Source organism: Ranitomeya variabilis, chromosome 2 (assembly GCF_051348905.1).
Source record: "Ranitomeya variabilis isolate aRanVar5 chromosome 2, aRanVar5.hap1, whole genome shotgun sequence".
In the NCBI taxonomy this organism is placed as follows: domain Eukaryota; kingdom Metazoa; phylum Chordata; class Amphibia; order Anura; family Dendrobatidae; genus Ranitomeya; species Ranitomeya variabilis.
Genome location: NC_135233.1, coordinates 1,020,670,913 through 1,020,693,301, shown reverse-complemented (window position 1 = coordinate 1,020,693,301; position 22,389 = coordinate 1,020,670,913). Strand labels below are relative to the sequence as shown.

At 43.3% G+C, this 22,389-nt stretch overlaps 2 long non-coding RNA genes across 2 annotated transcripts in view; both read right to left on the bottom strand.

The window, feature by feature from the left end:
• Positions 1–22,389, bottom strand: part of LOC143808550 (uncharacterized) — a 1,160,439-nt gene that overhangs the window by 354,908 nt on the left and 783,142 nt on the right. The window lies entirely within an intron of this gene.
• Positions 17,580–21,080, bottom strand: LOC143810146 (uncharacterized). Its single transcript, XR_013222672.1, has 5 exons — positions 20,948–21,080; positions 20,664–20,705; positions 19,904–19,942; positions 18,426–18,464; positions 17,580–17,600 (listed from the first exon to the last, which is right to left on the bottom strand). It is a non-coding gene; the product is annotated as an uncharacterized LOC143810146 (long non-coding RNA).

Sequence of the window (22,389 nt, the reverse complement as noted above, 5' to 3'; positions counted from 1 at the left end):
GAGAGGGGCACTTTCAGCCTAAAAAAAATGGGCTGAAAATCTCGGCTTATACTCGAGTATATACGGTACTTAGTAACTTGGTTAGTTAATATTAGAACTGATACAAAATTTCTCCAGAATAATTTACGTGTGTCCCTCACTTAGCCCAATTCATACGTCTACATGTATAATGAATTAATTCACTTGTCTACATGCTTCCCTCTCTACAGTCTGGAGTCATCAGGAGACATTTGTCGAAAAAATAATCATCATTCCATAAGTAGTGATGATGTACAATGGTGCATGGATGGCGGGATACATGCTGTCTGCTGAATGACCGTCCAGTCTACAGCTACAGTGTCTTGTGTGTGGCCAGGTATAGAGAAGTGCTCCGCCACTTCCCTGATTGAACATGCTGGAGGGGCGACATTTTTCCTAAGTGTCTTTGGCACCAGAACACTTTTCTTGCCCCCAAATAATCCCCCACATTAGAATCTCCCATGTACAGTATGGCTACTTTTAACTTTTTAGAAAAATTTTACACCAGTACAGTGAGGGCTGAACACAGCAGCATATCGCCTTTTTCACAGGAACTAGATAGTCATGTCAGTACCCAGGATGCCCGGCTGACTGATGAGTAATCAAAAAATTATCAAAAACTGGAAGAAGCGAACACTACGTAGTATCTTGGTAAGCTAATAACGGCAACACTGTGGAAATAACTCTTTTAATTGTGGCTTTCCCTTTTTTATTCTAATGTTTTGCAAATTTGTTTAATAATAACAGATTTTTTTGATGGATTTATACCAATAGAAGGGGCTCCGGTGCGTCGTGGAGCTTCCCTGACAGCGGAGAGCTGGCTGTCCTGTGAGGACTCGATCTTGTCCATTCCCGGGTTCTCACTTTCTTCTTTCTCTCCTTCGTCCTGTTTTGTATCCACCAGTCGATTTGATTATTTGTGAACTTCATAATAACACAATGACTATTAACTATTGAGATAGGCACATATATATATATCTATATCTATATACACTCACTGGCCACTTTATTAGGTACACCTGTCCAACTTCTTGTTAACACTTAATTTCTAATCAGCCAATCACATGGCGGCAACTCAGTGCATTTAGGCATGTAGACATGGTCAAGACAATCTCCTGCAGTTCAAACCGAGCATCAGTATGGGGAAGAAAGGTGATTTGAGTGCCTTTGAACGTGGCATGGTTGTTGGTGCCAGAAGGGCTGGTCTGAGTATTTCAGAAACTGCTGATCTACTGGGATTTTCACGCACAACCATCTCTAGGGTTTACAGAGAATGGTCCGAAAAAGAAAAAAAATCCAGTGAGCGGCAGTTCTGTGGGCGGAAATGCCTTGTTGATGCCAGAGGTCAGAGGAGAATGGGCAGACTGGTTCGAGCTGATAGAAAGGCAACAGTGACTCAAATCGCCACCCGTTACAACCAAGGTAGGCCTAAGAGCATCTCTGAACGCACAGTGCGTCGAACTTTGAGGCAGATGGGCTACAGCAGCAGAAGACCACACCGGGTACCACTCCTTTCAGCTAAGAACAGGAAACTGAGGCTACAATTTGTACAAGCTCATCGAAATTGGACAGTAGAAGATTGGAAAAACGTTGCTTGGTCTGATGAGTCTCGATTTCTGCTGCGACATTCGGATGGTAGGGTCAGAATTTGGCGTAAACAACATGAAAGCATGGATCCATCCTGCCTTGTATGGAGCATCTTTGGGATGTGCAGCCGACAAATCTGCGGCAACTGTGTGATGCCATCATGTCAATATGGACCAAAATCTCTGAGGAATGCTTCCAGCACCTTGTTGAATCTATGCCACGAAGAATTGAGGCAGTTCTGAAGGCAAAAGGGGGTCCAACCCGTTACTAGCATGGTGTACCTAATAAAGTGGCCGGTGAGTGTATATTACAGCTCTCTTTTGTAATATATCATGATTTTTTAATCAGAGATTAGCGGTATTATCTCCTTTATAAATAATACAAATAATTAATGTGATCAGTTTGGAGCCAAAAGCCGGTTGTGAACGTGTATTTATATGAGTTTGTGGTCCATATTGTTGCATGTGTTGTGTTCTCTCCTGGTGAACCTGTGCTGGTCCTGTATGATGTTAATGATTTTCCAACCTTTTTGCGTTATTAATAACTAGTGTTTTTTAAATGGGATAAATATCAATTAACCAACAGATGTACTACATGATTACAATTAAATATCCTCCTCGAATATTTAATTTCTGTTCGCTGATGGTCCCTGTATAAATAAGATCTAGGAATTAACGACACAATTATTGCACACATTTACAATGCCTTGCGAAAGTATTCGGCTCCCTGGAACTTTTCAAGCTTTTCCCACATATCATGCTTCAAACATAAAGATACCAAATGTAAATTTGAATCAACAACAAGTGGAACACAATTGTGAAGTTGGATGAAATTTATTTGTTATTTAAAAATTTTGTGGATATTCAAAAACTGAAAAGTGGGGCGTGCAATATTATTCGACCCCTTTAAACTTAATACTTTGTTGCGCCACCTTTTGCCGAGATTACAGCTGCAAGTCGCTTGGGGTATGTCTCTATCAGTTTTGTACATCGAGAGACTGAAATTCTTGCCCATTCTTCCTTGGCAAACAGCTCGAGCTCAGTGAGGTTTGATGGAGATCGTTTGTGAACAGCAGTTTTCAGCTCTTTCCACAGATTCTCGATTGGATTGAGGTCTGGACTTTGACTTGGCCATTCTAACACCTGGATACGTTTATTTGTGAACCATTCCATTGTAGATTTTGCTTTATGTGTGGGATCATTGTCTAGTTGGAAGACAAATCTCCGTCCCAGTCTCAGGTCTTTTGCAGACTCAAACAGGTTTTCTTCAAGAATGGTCCTATATTTGGCTCCATCTATCTTCCTATCAATTTTAACCATCTTCCCTGACCCTGCTGAAGAAAAGCAGGCCCAAACCATGATGCTGCCACCACCATGTTTGACAGTGGGGATGGTGTGTTCAGGGTGATGAGCTGTGTTGCCTTTACACCAAACATATCGTTTAGCATTGTTGCCAAAAAGTTCGATTTTGGTTTCATCTGACCAGAGCACCTTCTTCCACATGTTTGGTGTGTCTCCCAGGTGGCGTGTTGCACTTTTTATGGATATCTTTGAGAAATGGCTTTCTTCTTGCCACTCTTCCATAAAGGCCAGATTTGTGCAGTGTACGACTGATTGTTGTCCTATGGACAGACTGTCCCACCTCAGCTGTAGATCTCTGCAGTTCATCCAGAGTGATCATGGGCCTCTTGGCTGCATCTCTGATCAGTCTTCTCCTTGTTTGAGATGAAAGTTTAGAGAGACGGCCGGGTCTTGGTAGATTTGTAGTGGTATGATACTCCTTCCATTTCAATATGATCGCTTGCACAGTCCTCCTTGGGATGTTTAAAGTTTTGGAAATCATTTTGGATCCAAATCCAGCTTTAACCCCTTAGTGACAGAGCCACTTTGGTACTTAATGACCGAGCCAATTTTTACAATTCTGACCACTGTCACTTTATGAGGTTATAACTCTGGAACGCTTTATCGGATCCCGCTGATTCTGAGACTGTTTTTTCGTGACATGTTGTACTTCAAGTTAGTGGTAACATTTCTTCGATATTACTTGCAATTATTTATGAAAAAAATGGAAATATGGCGAAAATTTTTAAAATTTAGCAATTTTCAAACTTTGTATTTTTATGCCCTTAAATCAGAGAGATATGTCACAAAAAATAGTTAATAAATAACATTTCTCACATGTCTACTTTACATCAGCACAATTTTGGAAACAATTTTTTTTTTTGTTAGGGAGTTATAAGGGTTAAAAGTTGACCAGCAATTTCTCATTTTTACAACACCATGTTTTTTTTAGGGACCACATCACCTTTGAAGTGATTTTGAGGGGTCTATATGATAGAAAATAACCAAGTGTGACACCATTCTAAAAACTGCACCCCTCAAGCTGCTCAAAACCACATTCAAGAAGTTTATTAACCCTTTACGTACTTCACAGGAACTAAAACAATGTGGAAGAAAAAAATGAACATTTAACTTTTTTTTTGCAAACATTTTACTTCAGAACCATTTTTTTTTATTTTCACAAGTGTAAAAACAGAAATTTAACCACAAATTTTGTTGTGCAATTTTTCCTGAGTACGCCGATACCCCATATGTGGAGGTAAACCACTGTTTGGGCGCACCGCAGAGCTTGGAAGTGAAGGAGCACCGTTTTACTTTTTCAATGTAGAATTGGCTGGAATTGAGATCGGACGCCATGTCACGTTTGGAGAGCCGCTGATGTGCCTAAACAGTAGAGACCCCCCACATATGACACCATTTTGGAAACTAGACCCCTTAAGGAACTTATATAGATGTGTGGTGAGCACTTTAAACCCCCAGGTGCTTCACAGAAGTTTATAACGTAGAGCCGTGAAAATAAAAAAATCGAATTTTTTCTACAAAAATGATCTTTTTGCCTCCAAATTTTTATTTTACCAAGGGTAACAGGAGAAAATGGACCCCAGAAGTTGTTGTACAATTTGTCTTGAGTACGCCGACACCCCATATGTGGGGGTAAACCACTGTTTGGGCGCATGGCTGAGCTCGGAAGCAAAGGAGCGCCATTTGACTTTTCAATGCAAAATTGACTGGAATTGAGATCGGACGCCATGTCGCGTTTGGAGAGCCCCTGATATGCCTAAACAGTAGAAACCCCCCAAAAGTGACCCCATTTTGGAAACTAGACCCCCCATGGAACTTATCTAGATGTGTAGTGAGAACTTTGAATGCCCAAGTGCATCACAGAAGTTTATAATGCAGAGTCGTGAAAATAAAAAATATATATTTTTTAACAATAAAGATTTTTTAGCCCCCAAGTTTTTATTTTCACAAGGGTAACAAGAGAAATTGGACCCCAAAAGTTGTTGTCCGATTTGTCCTGAGTATGCTGGTACCCCATATGTGGGGGTAAACCACTGTTTGGGCACACGGCAGAGCTCGGAAGGGAAGGAGCGCCATTTTGGAATGCAGACTTTGATAGAATTGTCTGCGGGCGTTATGTTGCGTTTGCAGACCCCTAATGTACCTAAACAGTAGAAACCCCCAACAAGTGACCTCATTTTGGAAAATAGACCCCCCAAGGAACTTATCTAGATATGTGGTGAGAACTTTGAATACCCAAGTGCTTCACAGAAGTTTATAATGCAGAGTAGTGAAAATAAAAAATATTTTTTTTCCCACAAAAAAGATTTTTTTAGCCCCAAAATTTTTATTTTCACAAGGGTAACAAGAGAAATTGGACCCCAAAAGTTGTTGTCCAATTTGTCCTGAGTATGCTGGTACCCCATATGTGGGGGTAAACCACTGTTTTGGCACACGGCAGAGCTCGGAAGAGAAGGAGCGCCATTTTGGAATTCAGACTTTGATAGAATTGTCTGTGGGTGTTATGTTGCGTTTGCAGAGCCCCTGATGTACCTAAACAGTAGAAACCCCCACAAGTGACCAAATTTTGGAAACTAGACCCCCTAAGGAACTTATCTAGATATGTGGTGAGAACTTTGAAAGCTCCAGTGCTTCACAGAAGTTTATAATGCAGAGTAGTGAAAATAAAAAAATATTTTTTTTTCCAACAAAAAAGATTTTTAGCCCCCAAGTTTTTATTTTCACAAGGGTAACAGGAGAAATTGGACCCCAAAAGTTGTTGTCCAATTTATCCCGAGTACGCTGATGCCCCATATGTGGGGGTAAACCACTGTTTGGGCGCACGGCAGAGCTCAGAAGGGAGGGAGTACCATTTGACTTTTTTAGCGCAAAATTGGCTGTCGTGTTTGGAGACCCCCTGATGTACCTAAACAGTGGAAACCCCCAAATTATAACTCCAACCCTAACTCCAACACACCCCTAACCCTAATCTCAACCCGATCCATAATCCTAATCACAACCCTAACGATAATCACAACCCTAACCCCAAAACAGCCCTAATCTCAACCCTAACCATAACCCTAATCAAAACCCTAAATCCAACACACCCCTAACCCTAATCCCAACCCTAACCCTAATCCCAACCCTAATCCCAAACGTAACACTAATCCCAACCCTAATCCAAACCCTAACTCTAATCCCAACTCTAACCCTAACTTTAGCCCCAACCCTAACTTTAGCCCCAACCCTAACCATAACTTTAGCCCCCGTCGTCACAAAAAAAGTTCAATGTAACCTTTTTTTTGTACGTCGCGTCCGCCATTTCCGCGCATGCGTGGCCGTAACTCTGCCCCCTCCTCCCCAGGAAATAGACTGGGCAGCGGATGCGTTGAAAAACTGCATCCGCTGCCCACGTTGTGCACAATTTTCACAACGTGCGTCGGTACGTCGGGCCGACGCATTGCGACCGCCCCGTACCGACGCAAGTGTGAAAGAAGCCTAAGGCTACTTTCACACTAGCGTCGTACTCGGCCCATCGCAGTGTGTCGGGCCGACGTACCGACGCTAGCGTTGTAAGCGCCGCACAACGGGTGCAGCGGATGCTGTTTTTTCAACGCATCCGCTGCCCCTTTGTGAGGTGCGGGGAGGCGGGGGCGGAGTTCCGGCCACGCATGCACGGTCGGAAATGGCGGACACGTCGCACAAAAAAGTTACATGTAGTTTTTTTTGTGTCGACGGTCCGCCAAAGCACAACGCATCCGTCGCACGATGGATGCGACATGTGGCAATCTGTCGCAATGCGTCACTAATGCAAGCCAATGGAGAAAAAAACGCATCCTGCAAGCACTTTTGCAGGATGCGTTTTTTCTCCAACGACGCATTGCGACGGAAGCCAAAAAACGCTAGTGTGAAAGTAGCCTAACCCTAGCCCTAACCCTAAATTTAGCCCCAACCCTAACCCTAACTCTAACCCTAACTCTAACCCTAACTCTAACCCTAACCCTAACTCTAACCCTAACCCTAACCCTAATTTTAGCCCCAACTCGTCTTCTCCTGCCGGCCGGCAGATGGCAGCAGATGGCGGGCGCACTGCGCATGCGCCCGCCATGATGAAAAAGCCGGCTGGCAGGAGAAGACAGAAGAGGACCCAGGGACACCGGGTGAGTATGTTAGGGTCCCCAAATCCCCCTATTTCTCTGTCCTCTGATGTGCGATCACATCAGAGGACAGAGAAATAACTGATCGCTTTTTTTTTTTTGCGGTCGCCGGTAAACTGTTAATTACCGGCGATCGCAACTCGGGGGTCGGTAAAAACCCCCCGAATCATGTTCTCTGGGGTCTCGGCTACCCTTGGCAACCGAGACCCCAGAGAAAATCCGACTCTGGGGGGCGCTATACACTTTTTCCACAGCGCCGTTAATTAACGGCGCTGTGGTTTAAGTACCCTTAGCGGTCGCCGTTAAAAGGCGTATCGGCGGTCGTTAAGGGGTTAAACTTCTCCATAACAGTATCACGGACCTGCCTGTTGTGTTCCTTGGTCTTCATGATGCTCTGTGCTTCAAACTGATCCCTGAGACTATCACAGAGCAGGTGCATTTATACGGAGACTGGATTACACATAGGTGGATTATATTTATCATCGTTAGGCATTTAGGACAACATTGGATCATTCAAAGATCCACAATGAACTTCTGGAGTGGGTTTGCTGCACTGAAAGTAAAGGAGCTGAATAATATTGCACGCCCCACTTTTCAGTTTTTGAATTTCCACAAAAATGTAAAATAGCCAAGAAATTTCCTTCAACTTCACAATTATGTTCCACTTGTTGTTGATTCTTCACCAAAAATTTACATTTGGTATCTTTATGTTTGAAGCATGATATGTGGGAAAAGGTTGAAATGTTCCAGGGAGCCGAATACTTTCGCAAGGCACTGTACTTCATATTTTTAATCAAATAATAAATTAATTTTTACACATTCATATATTTTTAATAAATTAATAAGAAAATGTTTATTTATTTATGATTTTCTTTATCTGGAACTTTTCTGCTCTTTAGTTCTTTCTTTGTATAAATATACCTGTAAATAGATAATAACAGTGTTACAAGACTATACTAAGAATTCTCCCTTCTTTTAGCCAAATCACAAGTTCTAGTTTGAACTGTCATTTGTTGTATCATGTGCCGGCTCCCTGAACTTTGACATTGTTGGGCAGGTGATGCCTTTGGCGCCAGATTTGAATGTTGAATCTATTTAAACAGCATGTGGAGTTATTGTACACTTATGCATCTCCTGAGGAAGAAGTCCGAGTGAATTCCAAACGCGTTGAGAAAACAAATATACCAATTTTTTATCTATTATACATCTGGACTGTTATTTGTGCAGCAGCGCGGACAGTATCCACGAATTATCCTATTTCAATACTAAACTAATATTAAAACAGATACAGAAAACTTCCAGAATAAATAACATGTATCCCTCACTTATCACAATCCATATGTCCTGCACCCACATGTCTCCCCCTCTACAGTCTGGGGTCATCAGGAGACATTGGTGAGGAATCATCATTTCATATGTAGCGATGACGTACAATGGTGCATGGATGGCGGGATACATGATGTCTGCTGAATGACCGTCCGGTCTACAGCTACAGTGTGCCTTGTGTATGGCCAGCTATAGGGAAGTGCTCCGCCACTTCCCTGATTGAACATGCTGGATGGGGCCATTTTGGCACCAGAACACCTTGTCCTGCCCCAAATAATCTCTCACATTATAATTTCACATGAACAATTTGGCTACTTTTAACACTAAGGTGAGTCCGAGGTAGTAATGGAGCCTGTTGTCATTTTTCGCTGAGTCCATCTCTCCATAGCATCAGGCTCTCCTCACATAGCATCAGGCTCACATCTATCTATATGATCGTCTAAGGGTCACTTCCGTCTGTTTGTCTGTCGCGGAAATCCCGCGTCGCTGATTGGTCGCAGCTGGCCGGACGGCCGTGAAGTCGCCCTTCCCTACTCCCCTCCAGTCAGTGCCCCCTCCCTACTCCCCAGTCCAGCACATCAATCGTTTTTGCTCATTGTTTGTGACACCAGGGCACATTTCAGCATATAACTCTTTTATGCTGCTATTTATCCAACTCGCTGATAATGTGATGAAATATGGCATCAGGATTGGGGGTGAATATGGGGGCGCAGAATGTCCTTATCGGGGGGATGCTGGATACTCACTTTTTTTCAGATGTTTTGCAGCAAACCAAGGAGAGAAATCTAAAAAAAAATACAAAAACATGTTTATGAGAGCACGGTCTACTTTAAGTCCCATGAAAAATGTGACAATTGTGTGGATTTGAGTATATAATCCCCCACTTCATCTCTGGAGTTTTATTCCTACGGAATAATGTTACAGACCCTGGGTTTATGCCTTCACTGCAGACATTGGTCTGACACCTGGTACCGTACATCACATCGGGCCGTATTTCTACTATGCTGTAAGATAAAGCCGCCCCTTAGCTACAGGATGTTATGGAAAGATCTGAAGATCATCACTGACTCTTAGAATAACTAAAGGGCCTGTTACACGGGGTGATTACAGACATTCCTGCAATTGTATTTACGTTGATAGAGGCTTCTCCTTCCTCGTCCTTTTATTTCAAATCCGGCAGCTAAATAGGAAGGGGTTCTTTACAGTTAGAGCACTCAGACAGCGGAATGCCCGACCACAAGAGGTAGCAATGGCAGACACTATAACAGATTTTATACAAGGGCTGGATGATTTCCTCATTACACATTACAATGTGGATTATAGTTAAATTAGTGACAAAATGTACAGTGGGTACCGAAAGTATTCAGACCTCTTTACATTTTTCACTCTTTGTTTCATTGCATCCATTTGGTAAATTCAAAAATGTTTTTCATTTTCTCATTAATTTTCACTCTGCACCTCATCTTGACTGAAAAAAACAGAAATGTAGAAATTTTTGCAAATTTATTAAAAAAGAACAACTGAAATATCACATGGTCATAAGTATTCAGACCCTTTGCTCAGACACTCATTTAAGTTACATGCTGTCCATTTTCTTCCTTGAGATGGTTCTACTCCTTCATTGGAGTCCAGCTGTGTTTAATTAAACTGATAGGACTTGACCTGGAAAGGCACACACCTGTCTATATAAGACCTCACAGCTCACAGTGCAAGTCAGTCCAAATGAGAATCATGAGGTCAAAGGAACAGGCCAAGGATCTCAGAGACAGAATTGTGGCAAGGCACACATTTGGCCAAGGTCACAAAAGTATTTGGGCAGTACTCAAGGTTCCAAAGAGCACAGTGGCCTCCATAATCCTTAAATGGAAGATGTTTGGGACCACCAGAAGTCTTCCTAGACCTGGCCGTCCAGCTAAACTGAGCAATCATGGGAGAAGAGCCTTGCTGAGAGAGGTAAAGAAGAACCCCAAGATCACTGCGGCTGAGCTCCACAGATGCAGTAGGAAGATGTGAGAAAGTTCCACAAAGTCAACTATCACTGCATCCCTCCACCAGTCGGGCATTTATGGCAGAGCTGCCCGACGGAAGCCTATCACATGAGGGACTCCCAGACTATGAGAAATAAGATTCTCTGGTCTGATGAGATGAAGAGAGAACTTTTTGGTGATCATTCTAAGAGGTGTGTGTGTGGAGAAAATCCCAAAAGTGAAACATGGTGGTGGCAGCATCACGCTATGGGGGTGTTTTTCAGCTGCAGGGACAGGATGACTGGTTGCAATTGAAGGAAACATGAATGCAGCCAAGTACAGAGATATCCTGGATGAAAACCTCTTCCAGAGTGCTCTGGACCTCAGACTTGGCCGAAGGTTCAACTTCCAACAAGACAATAACCCTAAGCACACAGCTAAAATAACAAAGGAGTGGCTTCAGAACAACTCTGTGACCATTCTTGATTGGCCCAGCCACAGCCCTGACCTAGACCCAATTGAGCATCTCTGGAGAGACCTGAAAATGGCTGTCCACCAACGTTCACCATCCAACCTGATGGAACTGGAGAGGATCTGCAAGGAAGAATGGCAGAGGATCTCCAAATCCAGGTGTGAAAAACTTGTTGCATCATTCCCAAGAAGACTCGTGGCTGTACTAGCTCAAAAGGGGGTTCTACTCAATACTGAACAAAGGGTTCAGGGTTCTGAATACTTATGGCCATGTGATATTTCAGCTTTTCTTTTTAATAAATTTGCAAACATTTCTAAATTTCTGGGTTTTTTTTCAGTCAAGATGAGATGCAGAGTGTACATTAATGAGAAAAAAAAGAACTTTTTTGAATTCACCAAATGGCTACAATGAAACAAAGAGTGAAAAATTTAAAGGGGTCTGAATACTTTCTGTACCCACTGTACAATTGGTGGAGAAAGGTTGAACTTGATGGACCTAGATCTTTTTTCAATCTATGTAACTATGTAAAAATGTCAGCTGCAAAGGAATAAAACCAAATAAATGATAGAGTCCAGATAATCACCAAAAAGAAAACTTTCTCTCACCCTGAAAAATTGTGTACTAAATTCTTGCCTATCAATGGAGATTTGCCTCAACATGAGACATTGCCCCTCTGACTATCAAGAAGAAAGTCATATATCAGTAATAGAGAACAATGATAAACAGCAAGAACTATGCTCCCACACCTCAGGGACTGAAGGACAGAAAAATCAGCCTGACATCTGATATTTCAGTAACTGTAGCACAGAATTGAGAGGCTGACATCTGACACCTCACTGATGGAGAGAAGAGAGAGAGGCTAGCATCTGATACCTTAATTGAAGGACAGAATAGAAAGGCTGACATCTGACACCTCAGTGACTGAAGGACAGAATAGAGAGGCTACCATCTGACACCTCACTGATGGACAGAAAAGAGAGGCTGATGTTTGAGACCTCAGTGACTGAAGGGCAGAATAGAGAGGTTGACATCTGACACTTTAGTGACTGAAGGACACAACAGAGAGGCTGACATCTGATACTTCACTGACTGAAGGACATAATAGAAGGGCTGACATCTGATATGTCAGTGACTGAAGGACACAGCAGAGAGGTTGAACGTTTCATGTATTAAGACATACAGTATATGTGCCCCATCTCCCCTCTAGATGCCGACCACCACTCAGAGTGTCATGGCTAACATTTTGACGTCCATGTTTACTCGCTATGTGATTTGTAATACATGATAATGAATAACAAAGATCAGCAGAAGGAGAATACTGAGCTGGAAATATATCATGTCCTTATATTACTTACATGTTTTTCATCCGTCTGATCCAGCCTCTTGGTTTTCTAGTTCAGAAAGAAAAAATAAGATATTATATGATCAGTCCCCAATAATTATAACTAGTCCGTTATATCCGAACGCCCGATGTACACATGTGAGGTCTCTGCTCCTTGTCTGATGTTCCCTCACTGTCTCAGCTTTAGGTCACATTCATACATACATTTTCTCTCCATTATTTTATAAGAAGTCTGTCACCCCGAAATGCAAATTAAGCTACTTAGACATTTATATAGAGGACCCAGCCCCTGTAGAAATCATACTAGCAATATACATTCTACTGATGTAGTTGCAGAACATGTCACTGTTACTCCATATGACCATGAGGATGCTTTCGTGCCCCCCTGGCTCGCTGCTCTGTTACACTCTCCCATCTGCATATCCAGCGCGGTCTCTGACCTTGATTGACGGCGCGTTCTCACAGCGAGAGTTCCCTAAATCCCTGCTCGTGTGTGTGCACACTGACACTGGAGGAGCCCAGCGGCGCTCACTGGGCAGAGCGGGCACACACTCAGTGTGTATGCGGGCACACTCTGATCTCCAGCGCCTCTCTGAAGCTGCTCGCTCGCTACACTCTATAATCCCCTATCTACTTGATTCAGCACCTGAATTTGCATTTTGGGGGTGACAGACTCCCTTTAAGGAGGACATGGCGCCTACTTCCCATATCATTCTCTATGATCAGCGATAAAGATTCCTGTGTGGGAGAAGCCATCAATGATTTCCTCCCTTCTATCAGGACAGGTGTGACATCCTGGGACAGTGATGGGCGGGCAGGGCTGTCTCACTGACTCCAGGACACGGGTCTGTCATGGACTTGGGGTCTTTCCACTTACACAATCTCCTCCTCACTCGATGTCTCCTCATTTTCTTGTTGTTCTTCATTTTCTTCTCTATTAGAAATAATAACATCATATAACAATTATATCAATGTTTCTCCTGACAGTAAATTCATCCATGATCAGGTCTTCTGTGATGATTTACACTGACATTACTATGGACATAATGTTCATCATTAGAAATAATGCATATGGCGGAGTTGTGTGTCCTAGGCCACTTTCACACATTCGACATTTATGATCCCTGTGTGGACTGCGATGTACAGACCGACCGAGGGTCTCCTGACCTAAACTCAAGAGCCTTATATGATGCCAAGTTTGGGTGAGGAAACCCGTGTCTGGCCTGGGTCTTGTGGTCCGTAAACTGACTGAGAAACCCAGACGTCTGAATTCAGATTTATAGGGGAAATTATTAGTGTAATATGGCACCATATTAAGAATACTTCTGTAGGCCTCTATGTAATAGCGGGAAAGTCTGGCTCCATAGACAGTACAGACCAAAAGTTTGGACACACCTTCTCATTCAAAGATTTTTCTGTATTTTCATGACTCTGAAAATTGTACGTTCACACTGAAGGCATCAAAACTATGAATTAACACGTGTGGAATTATATACTTAACAAAAAAGTGTGAAATAACTGAAAATATGTCTTATATTTTAGGTTCTTCAAAGTAGCCACCTTTTGCTTTGGTGACTGCTTTGCACACTCTTGGCATTCTCTTGATGAGCTTCAAGAGGTAGTCACCGGGAATGGTCTTCCAACAGTCTTGAAGGAGTTCCCAGAGATGCCTAGCAGTTGTTGGCCCTTTTGCCTTCACTCTGCGGTCCAGGTCACCCCAAACCATCTCTTGGGTTCAGGTCTGGTGACTGTGGAGGCCAGGTCATCTGGTGTAGCACCCCATCACTCTCCTTCTTGGTCAAATATCCCTTACACAGCCTGGAGGTGTGTTTGAGGTCATTGTCCTGTTGAAAAATAAATGATGGTCCAACTAAACGCAAACCGGATGGGATAGCATGCCGCTGCTGTGGTAAGATGCTGTGGTAGCCATGCTGGTTCAGTGTGCCTTCAATTGTAATTTTGAATAAATCCCCAACAGTGTCACCAGCAAAGCACCCCCACACCATCACACCTCCTCCTCCATGCTTCATGGTGGGAACCAGGCATGTAGAGTCCATCCGTTCACCTTTTCTGCGTCTCACAAAGACACGGTGGTTGGAACCAAAGATCTCAAATTTGGACTTATCAGACCAAAGCACAGATTTCCACTGGTCTAATGTCCATTCCTTGTGTTCTTTAGCCCAAACAAGTCTCTTTTGCTTGTTGCCTGTCCTTAGCAGTGGTTTCCTAGCAGATATTTTACCATGAAGGCCTGCTGCACAAAGTCTCCTCTTAACAGTTGTTGTAGAGATGTGTCTGCTACTAGAACTCTGTGTGGCATTGACCTGGTCTCTAATCTGAGCTGCTGTTAACCTGCGATTTCTGAGGCTGGTGACTCGGATAAACTTATCCTCAGAAGCAGAGGTGACTCTTGGTCTTCCTTTCCTGGGGCGGTCCTCATGTGAGCCAGTTTCTTTGTAGCGCTTGATGGTTTTTGCTGCTGCACTTGGGGACTTTCAAAGTTTCCCCAATTTTTCGTACTGACTGACCTTCATTTCTTAAAGGGCCACTGTCACCCCCCCCCAGCTGTTATAAACTAAAAGAGCCACCTTGTGCAGCAGTAATGCTGCAGTCTAACAAGGTGGCTCTTTTAGTTTTTGATTCATTTATTACCTCAATAAATCGTTTTAAAAATTGGCCACACATACCAGATATTGTGCCAGGAGGCGGTCCGAATCGTCCCCTATGAAGCTCCCAACGGCCGTCACTCTTCTCTTCAGGGGCGATGGTCGCCGCCCCCTGAGCGCTGTTATCTTCTGAAATCCGGCGCCTGCGCTGTGTGTGCCTGCCTGGGGCCTGCACAGTGTTCATTGTCAGTGCGGCCACACTGTTGCTGAATCCCCCGCCCCGCACTGTTATTCATTATGCACAATGCGGGGCTGGGGTTCCTGGGCATGCGCACTGCGCTGTTTAGACGCTCTCCAGCTCCGACGCTCCCCAGCTCCCCCACCTTCCCAGGAACCCCAGCCCCGCACTGTGCATAATGAATAACAGTGCGGGGCGGGGGATTCAGCAACAGTGTGGCCGCACTGACAATGAACACTGCGCAGGCCCCAGGCAGGCACGCACAGCGCAGGCGCCGGATTTCAGAAGATAACAGCGCTCAGGGGGCGGCGACCATCGCCCCTGAAGAGAAGAGTGACGGCCGTTGGGAGCTTCATAGGGGACGATTCGGACCGCCTCCTGGCACAATATCTGGTATGTGTGGCCAAATTTTAAAACGATTTATTGAGGTAATAAATGAATCAAAAACTAAAAGAGCCACCTTGTTAGACTGCAGCATTACTGCTGCACAAGGTGGCTCTTTTAGTTTATAACGGCTGGGGGGGGGGTGACAGTGGCCCTTTAAAGTAATGATGGCCACTCGTTTTTCTTTACTTAGCTGCTTTTTTCTTGCTATAATACAAATTCTAACAGTCTATTCAGTAGGACTATCAGCTGTGTATCCACCAGACTTCTGCACAACACAAATGATGGTCCCAAACCCATTTATAAGGCAAGAAATCCCACTTATTAAACCTGACAGGGCACACCTGTGAAGTGAAAACCATTTCTGGTGACTACCTCTTGAAACTCAAGAGAATGCCAAGAGTGTTCAAAGCAGTCATCAAAGCAAAAGGTGGCTACTTTGAAGAACCTAGAACATAAGACATATTTTCAGTTGCTTCACACTTTTTTGTTAAGTATATAATTCCACATGTGTTAATTCATAGTTTTGATGCCTTCAGTGTGAATGTACAATTTTCAGAGTCATGAAAATACATAAAAATCTTTGAATGAGAAGGTGTGTCCAAACTTTTGGTCTGTACTTGTACTTCGATAGATCATAACCATTTCTCAAATATTACATCATATGGAGTTGTGTACATGAAGCCTCAGTCATAGAATGTTCTGTGGTTGAGGCGACTCTTAGGACAATAGAGTCTCCTCCCATGGATCATATCTCATCTCTATACAATGCTGTCACGTTGGTCAACTGCTCCATATCTGCTCTGATAACTAGTGAAACACACCCCATATCCATGTCCCCACATACTCCTTATGGAAATTCCATACAACAAAAAAGTCCATATCATCCTCACATTATAGCTCCACTTACATGGCATCTCCAGCCTCCTCCTCAGGTTATATAGATATTTCTCCTGGTATTAAGTTCATCCATGATCAGATCTTTATTGTGATCACTAGTGGGCAGATCTGATGTAAAACTGCCACTAATAACCTCATTGTGATTAATATGGACACAGACGGCCTGTAATGGCGGAATCCTATCTATATCCTCAGAACTATTGTGTTCCTCTAAGGACTGGATTATCCGTTGGGCTCAGTCTGTTCCTGTAGGCGGTGTGGTAGAAGAGGCCGCTCCTCAGAGGACAGGACGTAGATTGTAAATCACATTATGTTACATTCTCACTGGTTTACAGTCATGTTCTTAAGGTACCGTCACATTAAGCGACGCTGCAGCGATAGCGACAGCGATGCCGATCGCTGCAGCGTCGCTGTTTGGTCGCTGGAGAGCTGTCACACAGACCGCTCTCCAGCGACCAACGATGCCGAGGTCCCCGGGTAACCAGGGTAAGCATCGGGTTGCTAAGCGCAGGGCCGCGCTTAGTAACCCGATGTTTACCCTGGTTACCAGCGTAAAAGTTAAAAAAACAAACAGCACATACTCACCAGCGCGTCCCCCAGCCTCTGCTTCCTGACACTGACTGAGCTCCGGCCCTAACAGCACAGCGGTGACGTCACCGCTGTGCTTTCACTTTCAGTTTAGGGCCGGCGCTCAGTAAGTGTCAGGAAGCAGAGGCTGGGGGACGCGCTGGTGAGTATGTGCTGTTTGTTTTTTTAACTTTTACGCTGGTAACCAGGGTAAACATCGGGTTACTAAGCGCGGCCCTGCGCTTAGTAACCCGATGTTTACCCTGGTTACCAGTGTAAAATATCGCTGGTATCCTTGCTTTTGCTGTCAAACACGGCGATACACGGCGACCTAGCGACCAAATAAAGTGCAGACCTTCTAGCAGCGACCAGCAATTTCACAGCGGGATCCAGATCGCTGCTGCGTGTCAAATACAGCGATATCGCTATCCAGGTCGCTGCAACGTCACGGATCGCTGGCGATATCGCCTAGTGTGACGGTACCTTAAGTCTTTCCCTGAGATAGTCAGGATTGTGTTCAGGAATAGATCTATAATCTTCTCATGATTGTAACAAGACAAAACTCAGATTGATCCCTGGAATCTACTGTGATTGTGGAATGTTCTGTGGAATGTTCTGTGATTGTGGAATAGGCTTCTCCTTTCCATTCTCTATACTTACAATATAGTGTCCGGCGTCCACTCCGAGATGTTTTTGCTATAAAAGAAGAAAAAACTCCAGTTACAATGATTGATTGAGAAACGTGTCGAATATTTCATCTATAACATTAGAACAAGTGTCACCAGGAATATTCTTGCTGCTCCTTATTATAACAGATTATATTGTAAGACTAAAGGGATATCAGGGATCCTTGATAAACGCTGGCTCCGCTGTGATGACTAGTAAAATAACCAATCCCCCAATATTTATGACCCCTTGTAATTCCCCTCCAAAACAGGTCAATTTCAGTATGTGGCATTGGCATAGTGTTGGTTGCCAGTGCCCTGGGCAAAGCAGCATTTTGTGACCCATAACCCATGACTTCCTAACACTCCTTAGACCGGTATTGATCTTCTTGTTACCCAAACACGGGAATTGTATTTTCAGCCAAAAAATATATATAAAATTATAGTTTTTCCTTGGATTTTTCTGTGGAAAATTCTGTGGATTGTTCTGTGGAATATTCTATGTAATGTTTTGTGGAAGGTTCTGTGGAATGTTCTGTGGATTGTTCTGTGGATTGTTGTGTGGAAGGTTCTGTGGAATGTTATGTAGATTGTTCTGTGGATTGTTCTGTGGATTGTTCTGTGGAAGGTTCTGTGGAAGGTTCTGTGGAAGGTTCTGTGGAATGTTCTGTGGATTGTTCTGTGGAATGTTCTGTGGAAGGTTCTGTGGAATGTTCTGTGGAATGTTATGTAGATTGTTCTGTGGAATGTTCTGTGGATTGTTCTGTGGAAGGTTCTGTGGAAGGTTCTGTGGAAGGTTCTGTGGATTGTTCTGTGGCTGCGGAATAGGCATCTGCTTTCCATTGTCTATACTTACTACAAGGTGTCCAATGTTGTACAGTCTGAGATGTTCGCACTATAAAAACAGAAAAACACCAGTTACAATGATTGATTCAGAAATGTCTAGAACATCTCATCTATAACGTGTGTCACCGGGAATATTCTCCCAAGCACAAGTATTGTATTTTGAGTTAAAAAAAACAACAACAACAAAAACATGTCATTATTCTTTGCTCTTTGACCTTCTGTTTTTTTTGTGTTTTGAAATCCGATATTAAATATATATTTTTTTTATAATTTATTAGCATTTTTAAGCTTTTATTTTTTTTTATTCTACTTTTTATGTAACTAATTTATCACGTTGACCCTAACCCGAGCCATAACCCTGTAGTAGTAGTAGAGGCTGCTTCTCAGAGGACTGGACAGATATTATATATCACATACATTACATTCTGGTATAGGCTATGTGCACACGATGCGGATTTAGTGCGGATCCGCAGCAAATTTTTCCGTGCAGAAACGCTGCAGATCCGCACTGAAGTACAGTACAATGTCATTCAATGGGAAAAGAAAAACCTGTGCAGATGGTGCGGAAAAATCAGTGCGGAATTGCTGCGGATTTCAAAGAAGTGCATGTCACTTTTGTGCGGATCTGCAGCGTTTCTGCACCCCTCAATGTTAAAATTCCGCAGTGGCAAAAACTGCAGAAAATCCGCACAAAATCCGCATCAATTCCACATAAAAATTGCACAAAATCTGCATAAAAAACGCGGCAAATCCGCGGCTGCGGATTCTGCCAGGCGATGCGGATTTTGTGCAGAAAATTCTGCACCTCTTTTCCTACATGTGTACATAGCCTTAGGCTACGTGCACACGTCAGGATTTCTTGCAGAAATTTCCTGACAAAAACCGGACATTTCTGCCAGAAATCCGCATGCGGTTTTTTTTGCGGTTTTTATGTGTTTTTAGCTCGTCTTCTGCACGTTTTTTGCGCGTTTTTTCCCAATGCATTAAATAGCGGGAAAAACGCAAAAATGGGCAAAATTAATGAACATGCTGCTTTTTTACCGTGATGCGTTTTTTTTTTTGTGAAAAAAAGGGCATCATGTGCACAAAAATTGCGGAATGCATTCTAAATGATAGGATGCATATGTATGCGTTTTTATGCGTTTTTATCGCGAAAAACCGCAAAAAAAATGTGAAAATTTCTGAACGTGTGCACATAACCTTACAGTCATGTATTTAGGTTTCTCTTTCTGTGGAATATTCTATGAAAGATCTGTGGAATGATCTGTGGAATATTCTGTGGAATGTTCTGTGGAATGTTCTGTGGAATGTTCTGTGGAATGTTCTGTGGAATGTTCTGTAGAATGATCTGTGGAATATTCTGTGGAATGTTCTGTGGACTGATCTGTGGAATGTTCCGTGCAATATTCTGTGGAATGTTCTGTAGAATGATCTGTGGAATGTTCCGTGGTTGTGGAGGAGGCATCTCCTTGCATTCTCTTTACTTACAATAAAGTGTCCAGAATTGAAGAGTCCAACAAGTTTGGTCTATAGGAGAAAATAAATCTGTAGTCAGAAAAGTCTAGAACATATCAGGGCTGATTCATCAAATTTGTTTCTGGTGTAAAACAATTTAAATGTCACAAAATTTACAGGCAACTCGAAGTTACATAAAATGTTGGGCTTTTTCACTCCAGGACATAAAAGTGAAAACATAAAAGCAGCTCTTAGTAGTGACTGAAGAGAGAATAGTGCACAAGATTCAATACTGTCTTCAGTTATTAGCTGCTCACATGTTGTCATCTCTTTTGCTGCTTATGCAGAGCGCAGCAGTCAGGATGGATTTCCATGGACAGAGACCAAGATGCTAAAAGTCACAGTATTATGAAATGAGCTTTGTCACTTCGATGGCTGCTGCCTATACAACGTGTAGCAGTAGGTGACAAACTTATCTGGACTGCTGCGCTCTGCATAGGCAGGAATTCATTGCATTACTGGAAGAGGAGGTTGCACTTGACGCTGCTCGTTTGACTTTGAGTAAATGGGAAATTTGTGCCCCAATGACTTTGATGCTCAGAGTAACGGCTCCTGTAGTCCTCTCATGCCACCCCACTGGCATGCGTCATGACTGGCACCACAAGGTGTAATCTCTGCAGCCGGGGACATGTGAGGCCATGCCGTATATCCTCATTACCTGTATAGCCACATGTACATATAATATACACTATATATTGTCCAGACAATCATATTATTACATCTCTCTACATACACAACGTCTCCATCTTGCTCTTCTTGTTCTTGTTCTTTTTCACTATAAGAAATAATGTGAACATATAGAGAGAGAACGCGACATATATGGAATTATAGAGATATTTCTCCTCTCATTAAACCCCTTAGTGACCACCGCTATATATTGTCACTGGCCTGAGATATAAGAGAATGTCATCCCCGGATGGGTAAAGACGCAGTGGCGGTCAGCTGTCACTATAGCTCTCTATAATGTATCATCGATAGTGTCTGTGTATAATCATCTCATTATATCTCTCCACTTACACACTCTTATCAGTGTCTGGTGGGTTTCCCTCCTCATCTTCCTCCTCTCTGTCCTCCTCTTCTTCCTCCTCTCTGTCCTCCTCTTCTTCCTCCTCTCTGTCCTCCTCTTCTTCCTCCTCTATGTCCTCCTTTTCTTCCTCCTCTATGTCCTCCTTTTCTTCCTCCTCTATGTCCTCCTCTTCTTCCTCCTCTCTGTCCTCCTCTTCTTCCTCCTCTCTGTCCTCCTCTTCTTCCTCCTCTCTGTCCTCCTCTTCTTCCTCCTCTATGTCCTCCTTTTCTTCCTCCTCTATGTCCTCCTTTTCTTCCTCCTCTATGTCCTCCTCTTCTTCCTCCTCTCTGTCCTCCTCTTCTTCCTCCTCTCTGTCCTCCTCTTCTTCCTCCTGTATGTCCTCCTCTTCTTCCTCCTCACTATTAAAGATAAAAAAAATCACATACAGAAATACAGAGATATTTCTCGTGGTGATGGATTCATCCACAGACAGATGATTATTGTGGTCACTAGTGGGGATTTTTGATGTGACATAATATATTCCGTCCCTCATTCTATACACTCACATTATAGTGTCCAGTCTAGGTGGTGAAGATACTGTCGGATAATATAATCAATGATATTGCGACATCTACACAATTCCAAAAAAACTTTCTATTGTCCCTTGTTATGAAAATCTCCAGCAAGGGTGATATTTCCTACTTGATGGTGGCCCGATTCTAATGCATTGGGTATTCTAGAATATGTATGTAGTTTATTTATGAAGCTTTCAGAATAATTTATACACAGGATTGGGCCGGCCGCGACCAATTAGCGAAGCGTGGTTCAAATTCCTCGCCAATTCGTGGGCGGACAGTGCCTGTCGCTGATTGTTCGCGGCCGAGTGTGACCAATCAGTGAAGCCAGGGCCTGCTCCAGGTTTTTTGAGGGCCCCGGGCGAAAGAGTTTCAGTGGGCCCCCCTCTTTAACACATACCACGATTCATGATGCACAGATACAGCAGAGAAATATAGCACAGCCAAGTAGCATACAGCCCACGCAGTATATAACACAGCCCAAGTAGTATATAGCATAGCCACGTAGTATATAGCACAGCCACATAGTATATAACACAGCCCACGTAGTATATAGCTACGTCATCATCTCGCGTGACCGCAATGCATGGACCGGAGCATCGCGAGGAGCGGGAAAGGCCCCGGAAGGTGAGAATATAATGATTTTTTTAATTTTTTTTATTATTTTTAACATTAGATCTTTTTACTATTGATGCTGCATAGGCAGCATCAGTAGTAAAAAGTTGGTCACACAGGGTTAATAGCAGCGTTAACGGACATAACGCGGTGTAACGCAGCCATTAACCCTGTGTGAGCGCTGACTGGAGGGGAGTATGGAGGGGGCACTGACTGCAGGGGAGTAGGGAGCGGCCATTTCACGGCTGGACTGTGCCCGTTGC